We start from the raw sequence: 20,809 nt of genomic DNA, 5'->3' as shown, positions 1-20,809 counted from the left end.
ATGGACAGTGGTCATGATCGATGGATGAAATGACAGATGCCCACAACTGCTCTTGATGCACTGTAGGTACTATCAGTATATTTGTGTGTCCCTTGGGACCTGGTATATAGTTATCTGTGTCAACTCTCTATATGTGTGTGTACTGGACGCTGCAGATGTAATATTGTTTTAAATGAAACACAAGGAGTATGACAGGTAAAGAAGCTCACCTTCTTTGGGTGATACAGCACTGATACTAGATTGTTCCTACAAGAATTAATGCCTTCAATTTATATACACTAAACTAGATAATATATAGACATCCATAAAAATAATTGCTTAATTGAATATCTGTTCACTATTTCTTACTGCTGGCACATGAAACTATTTTGAGAGTTTTCAAAATGAAAATCTTACTTCACTGGGTATAGGGTCCCAGAATACCTCTCCTTTATGTAGAGAAGTGTCCGACATGAAGGCTTCTCATTCACAAACGTAAGTTGAATTGACAGCCATTTTGAATTTCTTTGCCAGATGTCATACTCCTTGTAATTTCAGAGATGTTTGTTTAACACCACACTCAGCAATATTCCAGCTATAGTGGTCTTTAAATATTCGAGTCTGGACTAGACAATCCAGTGATTGATATCATGAGTATATGGGATATTTGGATATGATGACACATAAACATATAAATAAATATGTATCTTTATTCTGTATAAAAATCACAGGCCCATCTACATAAATTAAGCAGGATTCATTTTAACAGTGACAGACGGGTATGTTAATCTTACATATGGACAACTTTTCAACTTTATACAACACTTCTCAATTTCATTGTCATAAACCTTGTCTTATAATTTCAAAATAATATGTGTTTTGGTTACAAACACAAACTGTTTTGCATGAAGTCTCTTTCAACACCAGCCAACCAGAAGCTTTTGCTGCAGTGACACTGTGTCCCCAGAGACTCTGGAGTGATAGATGAGGCTTACGTTTATCAAGGAAATTATCTGCTTGTAAAACATCTTTGCTACTTCATGTCATACACCATTTGAAAGGTCCTATCCTACGGTTTATAAATATGAAAGTTAAGTTCATCACATTATTTAAATAATCAATTTACAATTTAATTAGGTTTGTTTTAAATAAAAAATGTATGCAAACACATTCATAACGTCCACATGAAAGGGAAAGTCAAAACTCTTAACTCTCAGTTGTTTAGCCTGCATCAACACTGGATCCCAATTAGCATCAGCAGCCCAACAAACAACCTAGGGGGCACTTGGAGGACCTCGTTGACAGCAGGGGGAATCCCCTTGAAACCTCCCACTTGATGGGATGGTGCTAACTATAACCTTTCACCAAAAAATAACCAGTCTCAATTATCCAACAAAATTGATTTCATTGGGCATAAGAGGCAAAATAGCGGTTAAAATTATATGAATGGATCGTTGAAAATCAGTGATGACACCAGGTGTTCAAAGAGAGAGTAAGCATGTCCTGCCCTACCGTTCACACCCGAAGATAAGACTTACACAAATAGGAGTCCAGGGGACCCCACATCAATTTTAAGGGTCCTTGCAGGAAATATGAGGGTCCTGTAAAGTGACATCTTCCCATGGCAAGTGAGTTAACTGACTATAAAAGTCCAGTTTCCATCCTTGCTGAACTAGGCTCGTATTATGGAGTTACATTTTGGCTGGACTAACGAGTTTATGCATAGTCCAATCCAAATCGCACACCGAAATCGAAATCCGGTTTGTAAAGTGTCATGCAGATTTTGGTCAACTGCAGGATTTGCAAAGCATGTGCACCGCTAACTTGTTGTCAACAGATATTTTCTAAATCTTATGTTTTTAATCAAGGTGCTCACGTGATTTGATGCACTTCGCGATGTAAGACTCGTTTTATCACAATATAGATGTTGATTATCGATCAGATCGTCTTGACTGGGCGCCACCGATTTTTTGAAGCAAATGCATGTGATACGAGAGGTGGAATCTGATTGGTCAATAGGAGAGGCATAGAAAGGACATGACTTGTAATAGCCACTGATGGCGCTACGATCGAGCCCAGGAATTCCAGCCTAGTTCGGCAAGGATGGAAACTGGACTTTTAGAGTCAGTTAACTCTCTTGCCTCGGGAAGATGGTAAAGTGATGAAATGGTGAAGTGTACTGTATGTTTAGATTACTTGAGAGCGCGGAATGAAACATGGACAGTGGTCATGATCGATGGATGAAATGACAGATGCCCACAACTGCTCTTGATGCACTGTAGGTACTATCAGTATATTTGTGTGTCCCTTGGGACCTGGTATATAGTTATCTGTGTCAACTCTCTATATGTGTGTGTACTGGACGCTGCAGATGTAATATTGTTTTAAATGAAACACAAGGAGTATGACAGGTAAAGAAGCTCACCTTCTTTGGGTGATACAGCACTGATACTAGATTGTTCCTACAAGAATTAATGCCTTCAATTTATATACACTAAACTAGATAATATATAGACATCCATAAAAATAATTGCTTAATTGAATATCTGTTCACTATTTCTTACTGCTGGCACATGAAACTATTTTGAGAGTTTTCAAAATGAAAATCTTACTTCACTGGGTATAGGGTCCCAGAATACCTCTCCTTTATGTAGAGAAGTGTCCGACATGAAGGCTTCTCATTCACAAACGTAAGTTGAATTGACAGCCATTTTGAATTTCTTTGCCAGATGTCATACTCCTTGTAATTTCAGAGATGTTTGTTTAACACCACACTCAGCAATATTCCAGCTATAGTGGTCTTTAAATATTCGAGTCTGGACTAGACAATCCAGTGATTGATATCATGAGTATATGGGATATTTGGATATGATGACACATAAACATATAAATAAATATGTATCTTTATTCTGTATAAAAATCACAGGCCCATCTACATAAATTAAGCAGGATTCATTTTAACAGTGACAGACGGGTATGTTAATCTTACATATGGACAACTTTTCAACTTTATACAACACTTCTCAATTTCATTGTCATAAACCTTGTCTTATAATTTCAAAATAATATGTGTTTTGGTTACAAACACAAACTGTTTTGCATGAAGTCTCTTTCAACACCAGCCAACCAGAAGCTTTTGCTGCAGTGACACTGTGTCCCCAGAGACTCTGGAGTGATAGATGAGGCTTACGTTTATCAAGGAAATTATCTGCTTGTAAAACATCTTTGCTACTTCATGTCATACACCATTTGAAAGGTCCTATCCTACGGTTTATAAATATGAAAGTTAAGTTCATCACATTATTTAAATAATCAATTTACAATTTAATTAGGTTTGTTTTAAATAAAAAATGTATGCAAACACATTCATAACGTCCACATGAAAGGGAAAGTCAAAACTCTTAACTCTCAGTTGTTTAGCCTGCATCAACACTGGATCCCAATTAGCATCAGCAGCCCAACAAACAACCTAGGGGGCACTTGGAGGACCTCGTTGACAGCAGGGGGAATCCCCTTGAAACCTCCCACTTGATGGGATGGTGCTAACTATAACCTTTCACCTTGCCAATTTGTCTACATGTGTAAATGTGTATGTACAATAATGTAGTTTAGTATGCAGCAAATATTGTACGTAATACTTTTGCAAGAATGAAATTCTGTTCATATACTGAAAACAGCCACAACCCTCATTTTTCAATTAAACTGGATGTAATACAATAATTACTACTCCCTTCTTGTCATCAATGTTTCATGGTAAAACCTCCACCTGTGTATTTGTCGTCATTCACTTGATGCTCGTTAATGACTTTATTACAGGTATATTATAATTAGTGGTAGCACCACCCAGATTGCCTGACAAAGACTATGCAAAATAACTCAATAACGTTCACCCCTGCCTGTGAGAGTGTCAAGGATATACATGCATAGCAATCAGTGGTTCCCATTGGTCAGTTCTCGTGTCTGGGGTCATTATTTAATGTAAGACAAGGTTACATACCCAGGTCTGATGTGGTGAATGTATTACATGTGATGTAATGATCAGTAGAGTTGCCAAAAACATCGATCAAAGGTTTAACCAGTAATAGTTTCATTGATTTATCACTGAAATCTTGCACAGTGGATATGTCAAAAGTAAGTATTTACATATGTAGGCTAACTAAAGCAGACAGAATACAACCATATCTGGGCATGAAGTGCCAATGTAAAAACTACACACTTTGTACAAAGGATTAGCCGGTAAAACGTTCATTGATTGCTCATTGTTATGGAACTAAATGGATTTTTTTCTAAAATATCCATCAATAGCAATCAGTTGCTCCAAAGCGTTTTACTTATGGTTATTATTATTTTCCATATATAGTAAAAGCTGCAATGGAATATTATTTCTGATAAAAAAATAATAGTTTCAGATACATTCACTGCATCAAAAAAATTTGAAGTTTTATTATTGGGTATTTTTTAACCAGCTCGCCGGCAGATTGCAAGAAAATGTGTGTACAGCTGATTGCTATTTTTGGCTTAGTTTACAAGAAAATACACACAATAGCATCAGCTATATTTCTGCACATGAAACAGAACCTAGCAGAACGGAAAATACAATTTAAATGGTAAATCTAGTGATAATTTATCTCAAATTTCACAGTTTTATTGACCAAGTTTGTGATCAGCTGTTCACTTCCCTGAATTCTGTGAAGGGATACGATGTAGTGTCTACAGGTACATAATATGATGTTGACAGATAGCTTCACCCTTTCAAGTAACACATGCATTAATCAACAACAAAAACACACGTCAGTTTGGCTGCGGCTCAGATTGTATATCCTTTATGTTCTCCTTCTCATTCTTCAGTCCTCCGATTGGTGTCGCTTCACACAGATCAGCGAGAGTAGCTGAACACTCGTAAGACCAGTCCAGATTATAGTTCATAATAAGCAAATTTTGATTCTGCGAAGAAAGATCAGGGCCCCGTTCCTGAAAGCGATCTTAGCGCTACGATGATCGTAAGCCTGTGCTAAAGTATGGGACTTACGACCACCTTAGTGCTAAGATCGCTTTGAGGAACGGGGCCCAGATCCATATTTCAATACTTTCAAAGTTGGAGCAGTGTTACCTTCCAAGCACCAAGGAAGTGAGTGTTGAAGCTTGGGGCCCAAGCCGAAGTGGAGCTGCCTTGGGTGCACATCTTGGTGGTCGTAGCAAATCTTCAAACGTATGATATAAATACGTATTTTCAGACATTGTGCAAAGTGATAGATTTAATGAATGAATGATATGACAGGTAGGTTCATAAAATTATATACTATTTTGACATGCCTATGGTGTCTAGGAATTCATGACGTCCTGGCCGTTTTACTGGTAGCGGTGATGGAAAAGGTAATATTTTACATTGTGATGGTAATTTTGAAATGCACCAGGGTATTTGCAAAAAAAAATACATTTTATCCTGTGCCACTACTGAAATTCAAAGTTGACTTTAAAAGAGTCTACAGTATGGACCGTTGCTCATAATATCAATCACTGGATTATCTGGTCTACACTGGATCTTTCACAGGCTCCTGTCAAATAGCTGGAACATTGGTGAGCCTCACTGATTTCCCTGACCTTGAGTTACCCTGAATTCTTAGGCTTGACTTTGCTTTATTTCCCCAAACTTTGAAGAGACCCAGAGTCTCATGTAAACAATCACATAAATAATCACATAAGGAGTGAAAATGATTAACTCTACAGTTCCTGTCTCATGTTCTGTGCAGTATGTCTAGGGGCAACTCGGTGAATGGGGCCACACTCATTAAACCTCACAACACTGATTAACATCTTCATCCAAAGTTGATCAAATCTGATACACTGTCATTAACTTTTGACACCAGAACATTCTGACCAGTCGTCTGACTTGATATTTGAGTTTGTTCAACTCTTCATGGATTGGAGGCTCATACTGAGCCATGGTACATCATGTTACATTCAACTTAAAAGACTTTGAAATCAGAAAATTATGAGAAGCCTTCAGCATCAAAAGACTCCAGCAATAAATCAACCGTGATCAAGGCTATTACATTCCCCCTGCGTATCATCAACTCATCAAAGTCTCCAATCAGTCATAATTCTTTTGTTTATACTACTGGCTTCACCTGTTACTGAACAAGTCTCACCATCGGGTTACAGAACAAGTCTCACCATCGGGTTATTGAAAACATCTCACCATCGGGTTACTGAACAAGTCTCACCATCGGTTACTGAACATGTCTCACCATCGGGTTACTGAACAAGTCTCACCATCAGGTTATTGAATACATCTCACCATAGGGTTACTGACAAAGTCTCACCATCGGGTTATTGAAAACATCTCACCATCGGGTTACTGAACAAGTCTCACCATCGGTTACTGAACACGTCTCACCATCGGGTTACTGAACAAGTCTCACCATCAGGTTACTGAACAAGTCTCACCATCGGGTTACTGAAAACATCTCACCATCGGGTTACTGAACAAGTCTCACCATCGGGTTACTGAACAAGTCTCATCATCGGGTTACTGAACAAGTCTCACCATCAGGCTAAAAAAACAAGTCTCACCATCGGGTTACTGAACAAGTCTCACCATTGGGTTATTGAACATCTCTCACCATCAGGTTAATGAACAAGTCTCACCATCGGGTTACTGAACAAGTCTCACCATCGGGCTACAGAACAAGTCTCACCATCAGGTTACTGAACACGTCTCACCATCGGGTTACTGAACAAGACTCACCATCGGGTTACTGAACAAGTCTCATCATCGGGTTACTGAACAAGTCTCACCATCAGGCTAAAAAAACAAGTCTCACCATCGGGTTACTGAACAAGTCTCACCATTGGGTTATTGAACACATCTCACCATCAGGTTACTGAACACGTCTCTCCATCGGGTTACTGAACAAGTCTCACCATCGGGCTACAGAACAAGTCTCACCATCAGGTTACTGAACACGTCTCACCATCGGGTTACTGAACAAGACTCACCATCGGGTTACTGAACAAGTCTCACCATTGTTTTACTGAAAAAGTATCACCATCGGGTTACTGAACAAGTCTCACCATCGGGTTACTGAACAAGTCTCACCATCGGGTTACTGAAGAAGTCTCACCATCGGGTTACTGAAAAAGTCTTAAAATCAGGTTACTGAACACAAACACCTTTTTGATCCATATGGATAACCAAAGTTACAAGGAGTTGTCTGATTTGAATTAGAGATAGTGCTGCTGTCTAGTTGCACACAAGCCCCACAATAACCTGTCTTTGTAATGTCAGCTGGACAATCTTTACGTGAAGGATAAAACATGTTCCGAGGTTTTGGTTGAAAATGTAAACCCGCCTGGGAGGGAAGATCCTAAGGGCCGAAGGCGGGTTTACATTTTCAACCCAAACCAAGGATAAGTGTTTTTATCTGACTTATAAACCGACAAAGTTAATTCTAATTGAGATACGCAATAACGAGGATCTATATATGCGATATAACGAGACTATAAACGCATCCATGAGCTATGTTGAGTGACGACTACAGGTGTCATGCACGTGCTGATCGTGCACACACGCATTGCCCGTGAGCGTCTCCGTCATAATGTGGACAGCTTACAGTCGAGTTTCATTTAGTGGCAAGATGTGGGAGAGAGAGGAATGTGACGATTTGTGCCTGCAAAGAATAATCATTGTAAATGTCAACTTCAATTAAAGTGAAGAAAATCTAGTATTGCGGGTTTTTTTTTAAAAATAAAGGGTATGGAAGTCCTGGGCACTTACTGCGGAAGACCCAGGGACTTGATCTGAAATATGTAACTTTTCATAACGATGAAAATCAAGTCCCCGGGTCTTCCACAGTAAGTGCCGGGTTTTCTACGCAAGTAAAACCTCATGTTGGTCTTTCTCAAGTTTGAAGAAACCTAACGATCAATACAAATGAACACTCTGAGGTTTATAAAATCTGTACATAACTAAAGAAACAGACTTCAATACCTAAGACAGGATAAAGACTTGATATCAAAAGAAATCAAACTTCTGTTGGCCTGTAAAAGATTATGTGGATGTAGCTCACATACTATAATCCCAGCTGTTTCTTTTAGCAACAAGCATTCAAACATTCAAACTAAATGTCATTTTCATAAAAACAGCAAACATAATTGGAAACAATAATGTCAATACTTGAGACTGATCCCCCTTACTCTCTCCCCTTACACAATCCTGGTCAGGTTTAGCTTCCTCGTCTATTCTAGGAGAACAATAGCATGTTGATATCTATAACTCGTGTCTCTTCTTTGTAACAAAAACAGTAAAAACTCCTTCTTCTAAGAACTTTTCATAAACAGACGAATTTGGGATTAAGTAAAACTTAACAAAGAAAAAAAAACATCATCATCTAGCTAACATATTACTGACCGACATAAGAGGGGAAATTTGTTCATGGCAAAGTTAAAGATCTGTTTCGATGGATAACTGAGATTGGATATTCTCTGGTATTTTATTATTTACACAATCATGTTTGTTTGTTGTTTAACGCCAAACTCAGCAATATTCCAGCGATATGACGGTGGTCTGTAAATAATCGAGTCTGGCCCAGACAATCCAGTGATTGACACCATGAGCAATTGGGACACGATGACATGCATCAACCAAGTCAGCAAGCCTGACCACCCGATCCCATTAGTCACCTCTTACGACAAGCATGGTCGCCTTTTACAGCAAGCATGGGTTGTTGAAGACCTATTCTACCCAGGATCTTCATGGGTCTCCACAGTCATGAAGAGCATTGCAGTTCTTATGTAATAGTGACTGTGGAATAGCCATCCAAAATTGGCTAACATCAAGCCTGATACTTATTCATAAACTAATGAGAATATTTGGGTTTTATTCAGTATGTCATTCTCTGCATTGAATATGTGTGTGAATTGGTAGCTTTCTTGTTCATACAAAGAAACAGATACAAAAATAACACTTTTCTAGATCAGGGCTCATCATAGGACCATCAACATGAGCAAGTCAACTTGATAGATAGATATGCTTGAGTTGATCCTACTTCTATTGCATACTAGCCCCGGGACATGCATTTGATAACCCATCTTCCTAAGGCAAGGGAGTTAACTGACTATAAAAGTCCATTTTCCACCCTTGCCGAACAAGGCTGGTATTATGGAGTTACATTTTGGCTGGAAAAACAAGTCAGTGTATAGTCCAATGATAATCGCATAACAAAATCGACATCTGGTGTTTAAACTTCAGGGCAGATTTCGGACGATCACTGAATTTGCAGAGTATGTGTTCTGTCAACTGGGCATCAACAGATATTCTCCAAATCTTTTCATATTTTTAATGAAGTGCTCAACTGATTTGATGCATTTTGCAAGGTAAGACCTGTTTTATTACAATAAATATCATGGTTATCGATCAGTTCATTTTGACTGGGTGCACCATTTTGTTTGAAGTAAATGCAAGTGATTAGAGAGGTGGAATTTGATTGGTCATAGAGGTGATACAACTTGTTCTAGTCACTAGTGGCGATCATTGGAGATCAAATTCAAGCCTAGTTCGGTAAGGATGGAAACTGGACTTTTTAGAGTCAGTTACACCCCTTGCAGGTTCAAGGATCAGGGAATACAGTTCGCATGTGCATCACAAAGGATCAACTCTTGAAGTGTTCTCACAGTCCAGCATACAGTTCTTGAATATCTTTTTCGAAAACCAGGTCATTTAAACATATAAGGTGCTTAGCTTATAGGGACCAGTCAATTATTACAGGGGTGGGTAGGTCAGAGGGATTGATGCACTAATGTCCATAACATAATGACCCTCCCCTCATGCTTGTCACATTTTTGGATGACCCTCCCCCTTCATTGTACATATTTTTTCATGACCCTCTCCAAATATCTAACATTAGTTATCATTGTGTATAATTCTAAGAATACTACCTCATTACATCATAACCATAAATTCCTGTTTATGCTGAGAACCACACTACAAATTTAAATAAATTTTCAACAGACGTCCTCTTCACTGTCAACATATCTAATAGTTGTGAGGGAAACCCTATCCCTCGTCAGAGACGCCACTGCGCATGCGCAAGACGGGAATCACCTCACTTCTTTCAACCCATGACCCTCATCAACTAGATGCAGATAATTCCTGATGTAATAGAGGTAGTATTCTTGGAATTACACAAAATGATAACTATTGTTAGATAATTCTTGTGGATACCCTACCTCTATTACATCATAGCCAGTATACACCAGAGGGACCGGTGGGATCTGGTATCTAGCATTCCTTTGATATTTGGCTTTTGTGAAGTGGGAGTACAAGAATTGTATACAAAAGGGACCAAGCGGGATATGTCTAATGACCTAACTTCAAGGCTAGACATAGAGTAAACATCATATGAATATAATATACATATATTTAGCCACAAATGAGATACTTAGACATATTATGACGTCACTTCCGGTGATGACATCACCCGTGACGTCATTTCCGGTTGTCATTCAATGACCTCGTTTGCGATATATGTCTTCTATGACTTCATATCACCTTATGACGTAGTTTCCGTAATGCCCTTTTGGATAGTGATATTTAACATATTTTGATGTTAGTTCGGATTTAGGTCTCCCATGACGTCACTTCCAGTTGCCACGTGACTTGTCTACTATCCAACAGGAAACTAAGCACAAAGGTCAACTTACCCTGAGTTCATGAGGTATTCTGAAATCTTGTGGGGTTAAATAGTTGTAATGAAGTATCTCAAGGCTCTTATGGGACAAAGTAATCTGTCCGGATAGTCCACACTTTTACTTAAGGCTGGTATAGTATATTGCCTGTGTCCGAGTGGGCCGAAGGTTGACAACTGGTTTTTGGCAATAAAATCCGGAAGTGATCTGAACGACACTGATTTTCATTCTTTGGTATGAGTTACGGTGGAAATGTCAAGAGCGTGTAATTCTGATACACGAGCCGCAGTGGCCATGGTTAGGAGAAAAGCGGTTTTCCTGGAAACTAATAGTAATGTCACACTACTCATGGGTTCATAAGGTGGTTTCATCAATGCTGACAATACTATAGATAGATGCCATTTTGGAAATATACGTGGTGTTTTAATGTCTTCCAGTGCAAAAGACTTCATGAGTGGATTCAGTACTTGGTGTGTACCTATAGATAGGCCATGGTGTTGTAATACTGATGCCAGGGCGGATCTATAGCCTTCGATGGTGCCATGTCGAAATTTCTTGTTGTTTCTGAGATTGAGCAAGAATTCGGCAACTATAGGTATCGTTATCTCCACATCTAAATAATTTCTTATTCTCCACTCGACGAACTTGTCCCATCTGTTGTTGTATAGGGCAGATGATGCTGGTCTCCATGAGCTTGCCACTCTTCATGCAGCTGAGTAGTGTAACCGGCAGCTTGCATCTTATTCAAGATAACTTCCAAGCGTGAGGGTGGAGATTGTCAAGGCGGACGTAAAATATGTCCGTTTTCGGTTGTCTCAGTAAATCGTGACAGGAGTTTCAGAGGTTCTTCCACTAGGAGGGGTAGTAACCTTGGAAACCAAGCCCTGTTTGGCCATGCCGGTGCTATGAGAATTATGATGCAGTCTGTGTCTTCTATTTTCTTCAGAGCCCATGGGGGAAATGCGTAAGCGAACATTCCCTCCCAGTCCATAGAAAGAGCGTTGACCTGGAGAGCTAGCGGGTCTGGTACCGGACTGACATGGACTGGTAGTTTGTTGAGACATGTGGTGAAAAGATCTAGGTTTGGATTATCCCATAGGTAGGGTATCTACTTGAATAATTCGGAATGTAATTACCATTCCGTGGGTATGATCTTGTTTTTCCGGGATAGGAAATCTGCTAGGATATTCAACTTGCCCAGTAAGTGTCTTGCTTCGATCCTGCAACTCACTGAGTCTACCAAGGCAAATAAACGTGTAGCCTCCTTCAATAAAGGCTGAGACTTTGTGCCCCCTGGTGCTTATGTAGGCAACCACGGGCGAGTTGTCTGTAGCAATCTTTACTGACAAGTGGTGCAGATATATTGCTCTCTGTTCTAGGCAGTTGATGTGTAACTCCTTTTCTTGGGTGGACCATTTTCCCTGTATTGTAATATCGTCCATGGGCACCCCAACCCTCTCCTGACACGTCTGTGTAGAGTTGATGTAGGGGGGCATATGAGGTGAGGTGAGGTGAAATTGGGTTTAACGTCGCGTTCAAGATTATTGCACTTATATAGCGACGTGCATGCACGTGTATGTGTGTGTGTGGCTGCTTGTACTAGTCCGGACTGATGCCGATTTATAGTGCTAGCTCACTGAGATACCATGCCGCAGTTTAACATGAATACCCCACTCAGACACAGTATACTGACTCCGAGCCGACCAGTCCTTGTTTTAGCCCCTTAATGCCGAGCGCCAGACAGGGTAACAACAAGTACAATCTTTTAACGTCTTTTTGTATGACGCGGCCCGGGATCGAACCCTGGACCTTCCGCTCTCCGGGCGGACGCTCTACCACAAGACCACGGAGGCGGTCGGGGGGGCATATGAGAGTGGAATACCGGGCATGACATTTTGACGAGTCAGCCACCAATGTAGTTCTGAGATTCGAACTGGTGGGGGTTGAATTAATGCTTCCAGCTCTAGGTCTTTGGTGGTATTTATCCAGTTTTGCAGGGGACGTACTGCAGTCTGCCTCTGTAGGTTAGATTTTGGATAGAGGTGAGCATGCCGAGGCAAGACATCCACCAGCATCTTGATTTGAATGGCTGATCGAGTGCGCTTGATATCATGTCTTCTACTCTTGAATATCTGTCCTCTGGAGGGGTTACTATGCCCTTGTTGAGTAGAAATCTTGGCCTATGTAGGTGATGTCCTGTGTGGGTACTAATTCTGATTTTTGAGGGTGAATAGGAAACCTAAGTGTTTGATAGTTGAATAAGGCACGCTGTATTTCATCTGATTTGTGACTTGTCCTGATCGGCCGATAGGAAGTCGTCTATATATCCGTGTAGCCCTATGAGCTTTAGATGGCCGAATCCGATGATGGGATTGCTGATCCTGGTGAATAACCATGGGGTGATGGATATGCCAAATGGAAGTACCCTGAGCTGGTATTTCTGATCATTGACTGCGAAGCACAGATGATGACGATGACATGGATGAATGGGGACGTGAAGATCTTGGAGGTCTATGCTTATCATCCAATCTGCTTGTCTTAAGGCATTCTTCAACTTCTTGATAGATTCCATCTGAAACTTGGGAGGCTTTTTCAGATAATTTTTGTTTAGGACTTTTAGATCTATGATTAATCACATCTCTGAAGAATTCTTCTTTGGTACCAGGAATACTGGGGAGTAGAATCCATGAGAGGTGTCTGACTCTTTTAAGATGCTGATAGCTCTCTGTGCAAGTAATTTGCATCTGCTGCAATTAACTTTCGTCCTGATAGGTCAGGGTCCAGTAGGATTGATGACTAGTCTTGGGCCTTTTAAGAGATGAAGTTTTTCTTACTACCTCGAGCAGCCATGAGTCGTCTGTGATGGCTTCCTAGTTGTCTGAGTACTGCATAAGACGACCTCCGACTGGTCCCGGAATAGGGGGAGTGCTGAACTTGGGTAGTCTTGGGTCCATGTCTGTGAGACAGGCTAGTTCGACGGAATTCAATGTGGTTGTAGCGTTGATCTTCTGAAGTTCTAAATAGTTGTCCACTGGGCAGGCAATGTCAGTAGGTTCTGAAGGAATCTGTAGATCTCTGGTTGAGTCATTTCCGGCGGTATCCCCCTTGGAAGCCTCCTCTGCCTCTTCCTCTCTGTGAAGTGGGATGATCATCTTTTGAGTTCCTATTCTTGGAGTGAAACGATCTGTCCTTCCATGTAGAGAATCCCATAAAATCCCATAAAAGAATCCCGACCAGAGTTCACATGACAAGATTTAGGATTCTGTTGTTGATGCTGGAAATCTGCAGGCCGTTTATGGATCTTGGATGCCAATGAGATTGTGGATTCTTGAAACTTCTGACTAGTTGATGATGGCTTCCTTCACTTACTTCAGTCTTCCGTTGAATATCTGTGGAGCTGTAATAGGCTGTGATAGCATGGATCTTCTTAATGGCTCTGGGATCATATGATGAACTTGCTGTAGTAGATGATTTCTTTGAGCAGGAACTGTGCTGACATCCAAACTTGTGCTGACTGAAGATCTTCCTGCATCTTCAGCATATGGTCCAGTGAGCTGTGAATAAACCCGGTCTGCTGTAGTGTCATCTCCGTGGGGGTGTCTAAGGGAAGACCTTCGCTCTGATTGTTTGAGGGAATGACGTGGCGAATTACAGCTGCAATCCAGTTAATATATGAACTGATATTAATCATCTGTTTATTGATGTTGTCAAAGTCCCTGATTTTGGCCATGTCAACGTGCATCCTGGTGTTAGGTTTCTTCACAAGATCATAGAAATCTTCATCAATACTAGGCTGTTGTGTGAAAGGAGCATCATGTGTCTTGTAAGCACTTTTATTAATAGCAGGCATGCCAAGTCTGATATTATGCGCCGTTCAATGATGCTTTGATTTTCTTGATGACATCATCAATATATGACAGACAGGGAAGGCTATGAAATTCTTCAGTCTTGCTGACAGGTTCTTCATACCCAGCACGTTCTAACAAGGGTTTGGCAGCCGTTTTGTCTTTGTTATCTGCTTTTAAGGCCGGCATCAGATTATAAAATTCGGCAATGATATCTTTAATGGAGTAATTATTTGGTTTGTAATTATCCCCCGTAGTAGAGTCCCCATTGCATGAAGAACCAGTGTTAGCGATAGAACCGCACCCCCTGCTCAGGCTGCCCTTGCTGAGGGTAGGACATATGGCTGGGGGTAGAGTAATCCCGGTCATCTGATCTACGGCTAGCGGGGCGGGAATCACGTGTTCTATAACTGTATGATTATGACATAACATCCACTTCGCCTTCCCCCCCCCCAATATAACTGGACTGTGTGATGGTATGGGATGGTGCACACTTGGGAATTCTATCCTGAGTTTTGTTGTCAGTTCATCTATCATAGTGGCTAAAAGGTGACTTCGCCCGACACTCCCAGAGTTACTCCCCTTCCATGTACGCAATTCATCACAAGGACTCCGTCATCATGTGTTTCCAAATCACCATCGTGCTGTAAGTTATGAAGACACCTCCGACCATGCACGAGAGTCTCCTACACAAGTAAAACCAACCACCTGCAACACGAGCAACTGATGTGGTTAACACTACACCAGAACACTCTCACCATCCTTCCTAATTCTTCTGCAACAAGTATAAAAACTCAAAACAAATCATCACATGGAATAGTGTGACACTTCAACGCACCACGATTAACCCTAATTAATCTTCTCTTCAATTAATCATTGCTCCGTGAGAAAACACCATTGCAGAGTTTACCCTTACAGAACTAAGTAAGGATAAGATATATGGATGAGCAACTTCTTTATTACAATTAGGAGCGACGTTTCGGTGTAGGTTCTAACACCGTTATCAAGCAAGTCACTAGATATGATATGAAATTCTGAATGCATCACATGGTTGCTTCACATTGACACAGGGTAATATCGCTTTAAGAGACAATATGACAGTTCTACATGACAGCAGTGGCAGCCATGTTAAAAAAAAACATCCAAGCCCTGGGGGACTCGTACTCATATCTCCATCACATGAATAAACCACGGCGCAAGCTGAATGACAGTGCTACATTCATAGCTATCTACAGATCAGGAATCCTTCCTTGTACATTCAGATCAGAATTCCTTGGGGACATTTTTATAAAATACCATAATACTTTCAAGACAGATGTCTATAATGTGATATTTAATGGATTGATGTAAAATGAAAAATTGCCACAACCCGAACTCAGAACATTCATGATTGAAATTGTTCAATATTTTTTTACAATTATTCATATTTTTCTACTTAATCAAGCAACAAAATAAGAAAACATCGTGGTGTTTTTTCTTCAGTAGTCAGCATTTTTGTGATGCCATACTTGTTCCTCTGTCACTGAAATGTTTAGGAATTGAAGTCGACCATACACAATCATGTGTGGAGCAACCAGCAAACTATTTCCGAGCTGAGGTGAATGTGTCGTGGAGTCCGGTGTCCATACGTAACTCACACCAACGTGAGTGCAGCTTCCCAGTAATACCAAAAGGGTTAACAATTAAACATTGAAATCAAACTCCAATTCAAGAACTACCCATTACACCTTATGGAACTGAAATCTAACTCTTAATTCAAGAGCTCGTCACAGAGCAGTTACTGTATGTGGACCACTTACCTCAAAAACAAGGATCTGATTCTCAAATTCATCCATGTGACATTTAATATCTAGACTCAATGACGCTTGAGATAATTTTGTACCAAAATATTGAAACTATGTGTTACATTGTCAAACAAACTAAGAAAATAAACACCCAAAGTTAATTAGTGTTTTGTTACCACAGAGACCATATAATAGATTATTATTATCTAAACATGGTCTCTGGTTACCGACAGTTTATCACAGTCTTGGGTGTGTTCAATGTTTTGTAGGATTGACTGTGTATTTTTTTTCGGTTCATTGAGGTATGAATCGAAAAACCGATGTGCAAACTGTATGAATCCGCACAGTGAGCCTCCACTCTAGTTTGAAGGCATAGTGAGGCTACACTCTTGTTTGAAGGAACAGTGAGGATACGCTCTAGTTAGAAGGCACAGTGAGGCTACGCTCTAGTTAGAAGGCACAGTGAGGCTACACTCTAGTTAGAAGGCACAGTGAGGCTACGCTCTAGTTTGAAGGCACAGTGAGGCTACGCTTTAGTTTGAAGGCACTAGTTTGAAGGCACTGTGAGGCTACATTCTAGTTAGAAGGCACAGTGAGGCTACGCTCTAGTTAGAAGGCACAGTGAGGCTACGCTCTAGTAAGAAGGCACAGTGGGGCTGCAATCTGGTTAGAAGGCAGTGAGGCTCCGCTCTAGTTAGAAGGCACAGTGAGGTTACTCTCTAGTTTGAAGGTACAGTGAGGCTACTCTCTAGTTTGAAGGCACTGTGAGGCTACTCTCTAGTTTGAAGGCACAGCGAGGCTACTCTCTAGTTTAAGGGCACAGTGAGGCTACACTCTAGTTTGAAGGCACTGTGAGGCTACTCTCTAGTTTGAAGGCACAGTGAGGCTACACTCTAGTTAGAAGGCACAGTGAGGCTACGCTCTAGTTTAAGGGCACATTGAGGCTCTGCTCTAGTTAGAAGGAACAGTGAGGCTACACTCTAGTGAGAAGGCACAGTGAGGCTACGCTTTAGTAAGAACGCACTGTGAGGCTACTCTCTTGTTTGAAGGCACAGTGAGGCTACTCTCTAGTTTGAAGGCACAGTGAGGCTACCCTCTAGTTAGAAGGCACAGTGAGGCTACTCTCTAGTTTAAGGGCACTTTGAGGCTCCGCTCTAGTTAGACAGAACAGTGAGGCTACACTCTTGTTTAAGGGCACAGTCAGGCTCCGCTCTAGTTAGAAGGAACAGTGAGGCTCCGCTCTAGTTAGAAGGAACAGTGAGGCTCCGCTCTAGTTAGAAGGAACAGTGAGGCTAAGTTCTAGTTTGAAGGCACTGTGAGGCTATGTTCTAGTTTGAAGGCCCTGTGAGGCTACTCTCTAGTTTGAAGGCACAGTGAGGCTACACTCTAGTTAGATGGCACAGTGAGGCTACTCTCTAGTTTAAGGGCACAGTGAGGCTCCGCTCTAGTTAGAAGGCACAGTGAGGCTCCGCTCTAGTTAGAAAGCACAGTGAGGCTCCGCTCTAGTTAGAAGGCACAGTGAGGCTCCGCTCTAGTTAGAAGGCACAGTGAGGCTATGCTCTAGTTTTAAGGCACTGTGAGGCTATTCTCTAGTTTGAAGGCACAGTGAGGCTAGACCCTAGTTAGAAGGCACAGTGAGGCTACTCTCTAGTTTAAGGGCACAGTGAGGGTACACTCTTGTTTGAAGGAACAGTGAGGCTACGCTCTAGTTAGAAGGAACAGTGAGGTTACTCTCTAGTTAGAAGGCACAGTGAGGCTACACTCTAGTTTGAAGGCACTGTGTGGCTCCGATCTCGTTAGAAGGCATAGTGAGGCTATGCTCTAGTCAGAAGGCACAGTGAGGCTCCGCTCTAGTTAGAAGGCACAGTGAGGCTCTGCTCTAGTTTGAAGGCACTGTGAGGCTACTCTCTAGTTTGAAGGCACAGTGAGGCTACACTCTAGTTAGAAGGCACAGTGAGGATACGCTCTAGTAAGAAGTCACAGAGAGGCTACGCACTAGCTTGAAGGCACAGAGAGGCTACGCTCTAGTGAGAAGGCACCATGAGGATACGCTCTAGTTAGAAGGTACAGAGAGGCTACACTCTAGTTAGAAGGAACAGTGAGGATAAGCTCTAGTTAGAAGGCACAGTAAGGATAAGCACCAGTTAGAAGGTACAGAGAGGCTACGCTCTAGTTAGAACGCACAGTGAGGCTACACTCTAGTTAGAAGGCACAGTGTGGATAAGCTCTTGTTAGAAGGCACTGTGAAGATACGCTCTAGTTTGAAGGCACAGTGAGGCTACACTCTAGTTAGAAGGCACAGTGAGGCTACACTCTAGTTAGAAGGCACCATAAGGATACACCCAGTTCAAATAGCCATTACGACCTGATACACAGAACAGTATTAAATTGTAATTGTCTTTAAATTCCCATGGGTTTCAGCTACATTTACAGCTTATACATGATCCATTCATCAGTTGCTTTGATTAATCGGATGCCACCATCCACTGGGAATTAGAAACTGATGATTATAATGTAGAATAATTTCTGATTTGGCCTGAAACCAAATTGATTCATGAAATCCAAAATCTCAATCATGATGAGCTATATGATGTGCATCATTTAATGTTACCTTTCCTTATCTCTTCAATCGTATTATTCCAGGCTCGCAGGTCAGGACATCAAAGGAGAATGATGTGATTCATTGTACACGCATCATTAGGGCTTGTTAGACAACTAGGAGTGAAGCAATACGCTTTCATTTCATAAGGCAAGTGATATTACAGTTGATAAACATGTAATTTGATTGGCCAGATTTCTTTTGCACCTTGCCCATCAAGTTGTTTCATTGCCAACACAAGCCCAACGACACTAATGGGTTCTGCTAGATATGTCTATTTATTACCTACGAGGGCAAACATATCAGGGTTCATAAAAATCGTATGTGCATTAGGGTCATATCACGTCACGAGACGACAGTGTATTGTTTCCGCAATCCGGACGGAATTGTTGACGTCATTTGAATCTGATTGTGAGGTGAGGTCAGAATGACGTCAAACTAGAAACAACGACAAATTGTGGTTCCGCTGCTGTTACGACTTGCTGTCCTTATCAACACTAAAAATCGTCTCTGTTTGTAGACATCTTCTTCAGTAATAAAGAGGACATTATATTTGAGTTCATGTCATACCATGTTTACGAAACTTTGCCTAAATTCTGGTATTTAGACACTCGTGGCGTGAACATGATACGACATGAACACTCATATAATGTCCTCTATATTTTACCAATGACAGTGGTGGGTTTGACATCTGCTGGTCTCAGGTAAAGTCTCCACAAGAAAATACCAGATATTACCACATTACTACTACTCAAATAGCATACTGTTTTTATTTTATTGAAAAACATTGAAAGAATTGGATAATATTTCACTTTCATAATCCATCAGTGTTTATTTTTTGTGATCCAAGTACAACATTAGGCTTGCTGTAAGAATAAAATGTCAATGTAGAACATCAATGCCCAAGAATAACCAGTTTCAATTATCCGTCGAAACAGATTCCACTGGACATAAAAGACAAAAATATATGAATGGATAACTGAAAATCAGTGATAACGCCAGGTTATTGCGAAAGTGGTAAGCATGTCCTTCTCTACCGGTAGCACCCACCACTCACACAATTTGCACAAACAAGTAGTGTTTTTTTCTGACGCTGCACAGCAGCACTCCTGCCTGTAAACAAACCAGACAATCAAGTGATGGACAAGAAATCCAGTAACACGATAGCACATTTACTGATTTTGTTGAAACTAAAAACGATTTGTTAATATGGAATTACATCAAGTGTAGAGAGTTTGCTGTTCATAAGTCAAAAAGTAATGTTAAAGTAATATGTTGATTTGCAAGCATACTGAAATTAATGCATCACAAAATTCACGTCGACCCTTCAGGTTTTATGACTGCAGCTTGATTAAATAACATCATTTGTTTTCTTCACCAACTTACCTTCTCCTGCTCAACAAACAAAACATATTCAAATGAGATGGGTCAGGTCACTGATGAAGACTGTACAGATTCCAACTGTTACATGAGGTAGCGTTTTCCTTATTTGTTGTTTAATGCCGCACTCAGCAATATTTCAGCTACGAGGGCGGGTCAAAAAGTTCTAAGCCTGACTAACTTTTAACTATGTCGTACATTGTCAGTAGTTCATTGCAAGTGTAAGGACGTTTGTATATTAGTGACAGCCAGTTGAATGTGATAGGGGTCCAAATGGACACAGAAATGGAAAAGAACGATTACCGAGCAGTCATCAAGCTCTTGCCTTTAGAGAAAAATAACTCCCCAAGAAATTCATGACCACATGTCACAAGTGTATGATGATAAGTTATTCCACTGTTAAACCTTGGGCAGCTACGTTTAAGTCTAGGAGACCAAGCTTTGATGATGACCCCAGGTCTGGATGTCCCTCAACTTCCATCAATGAAGATTCAATCAAGGAGATAGAAATAACTTATACCGTCAGATGAATTACC

The 20,809-nt window shown here is 40.8% G+C and overlaps 1 protein-coding gene across 5 annotated transcripts in view; it reads right to left on the bottom strand.

The window, feature by feature from the left end:
• The window catches only part of LOC124115599 (aminopeptidase O-like), a 136,604-nt gene that overhangs the window by 72,166 nt on the left and 43,629 nt on the right, over positions 1 to 20,809 (bottom strand). The window contains exon 9 of one of the 5 annotated variants that reach the window (XR_007222134.1): positions 5,090 to 5,180. The exons of the other annotated variants lie outside the window; for them this stretch is intronic. The gene's annotated coding sequence lies outside the window, so the exon portion shown is untranslated. The remainder of the gene's footprint in view (positions 1 to 5,089; positions 5,181 to 20,809) is intronic. 5 annotated transcript variants of the gene reach the window in all.

This window comes from Haliotis rufescens, unplaced genomic scaffold (genome assembly GCF_023055435.1).
Source record: "Haliotis rufescens isolate VD_foot unplaced genomic scaffold, xgHalRufe1.0.p SCAF_2, whole genome shotgun sequence".
Lineage (NCBI taxonomy): Eukaryota > Metazoa > Mollusca > Gastropoda > Lepetellida > Haliotidae > Haliotis > Haliotis rufescens.
The sequence above is the reverse complement of the archived record's forward strand: the minus strand, read 5'-3'. Positions and strand labels throughout refer to the sequence as shown.